This window comes from Lactuca saligna, chromosome 5 (genome assembly GCF_052625555.1).
Source record: "Lactuca saligna cultivar CGN05327 chromosome 5, ASM5262555v1, whole genome shotgun sequence".
NCBI classification, from domain to species: Eukaryota; Viridiplantae; Streptophyta; class Magnoliopsida; order Asterales; family Asteraceae; genus Lactuca; species Lactuca saligna.
This window is the reverse complement of record NC_136421.1, coordinates 166,594,458-166,595,771: the sequence shown is the minus strand read 5'-3', so window position 1 is coordinate 166,595,771 and position 1,314 is coordinate 166,594,458.

Genomic DNA, 1,314 nt, shown 5'->3' with positions numbered 1-1,314 from the left:
TTAAATAATTTTTTTATTTAATCAGAAATGAACCTGAGATACAAAATTTGTAACTTTCATATGCGTTAACTAACCTTGCAAGGTGCTTGTGTTGTCGAAGAACAAATATAAGCCCACATTATTGATAAATTTTGATGGATTAGGTTGTTTATTGCATAAACTTGAATACATAACAAAAAAAAAAATTTAAGCTACTTAAAATCTCTTTATTTATCTGTCCTGATCAATTAGTTGAACACCATAACACCAACATAAAATTCAAAAGCAATAATAAAATTTTCATCAAGAAATAGAAAAAAATGGGTTCTTACCGGTATTGAAAATGAACTTAGACAAAATGAGAAAAGGTAATTAAATCAAACACCTGGTAGAGCAGAATTGGTAGCGACTTTTATCAAGCTTCAATCTTTGTTTGGCGACACAGCTAAAAACCAAAGTGTAAATGTGTCGGATAAAAGTTTCCATGACAACCAAATTTTGTAAGAAAGTTTTTTTTTACAGAGAAAAACAACGTACCTGAAGTAGGTTTGGTTGATTTTAAGAACTAAACGGGTAATTGTACCACAACTAGCAATTTTGGTTTATAAAAGTATGCATGCACCAACACTCTTTTTATGTAACATGATTTAAATAGATTATGTTAAGTTAAAGATGGGTTCTATTTTGTGTACACCCATAAGCCAAACATGTGAAATATTGTAGCAACACTTTGTTAAATGTCATGATAAACCATCATGGACCAAAGTTGTAACTTTGAGGTAAGTTGATTAGGTGTTCAGCCATGAAGAAACCATGACCGAGCACACATGCCAAAGGGTGTTTGGTCCTTCACAAAACCAAATTCCCATGTGTTTTGGGTCTTCCAAAACCGAATTCTCCATATAAGGCCCATATAAAGGAGTCAGGTGGCGCGTTGGGGGTACTACAACACCCCGAAAAAAATTGTTTTATGTATATAAAATTTTTTATTTGTAAACATATTTTATGTTATTGTACCCCTGGCTAAAGATATTATATCATGTTTTTTAATGTCCCGAATATGATAAATACATAGAATATTTATTGATAATTTTTGTATCCCCATATAAATTTTTTTAGCTCCGCCACTGCCACATAGGACTGATTTCTTGAATTCTAAACCTTCAAAACCGAATTCTCTATATAGGAGGCTACAAGGACCAAATTTCTAATATATATACATATATATGGACCGAATTCTCCATTATCAACACATATAGGATCGATTTCCTCTAAAAGAAGTGAATTCGATCAACACTAGGAACTTCCAGTGAGATATGATTTGTTTAATATATT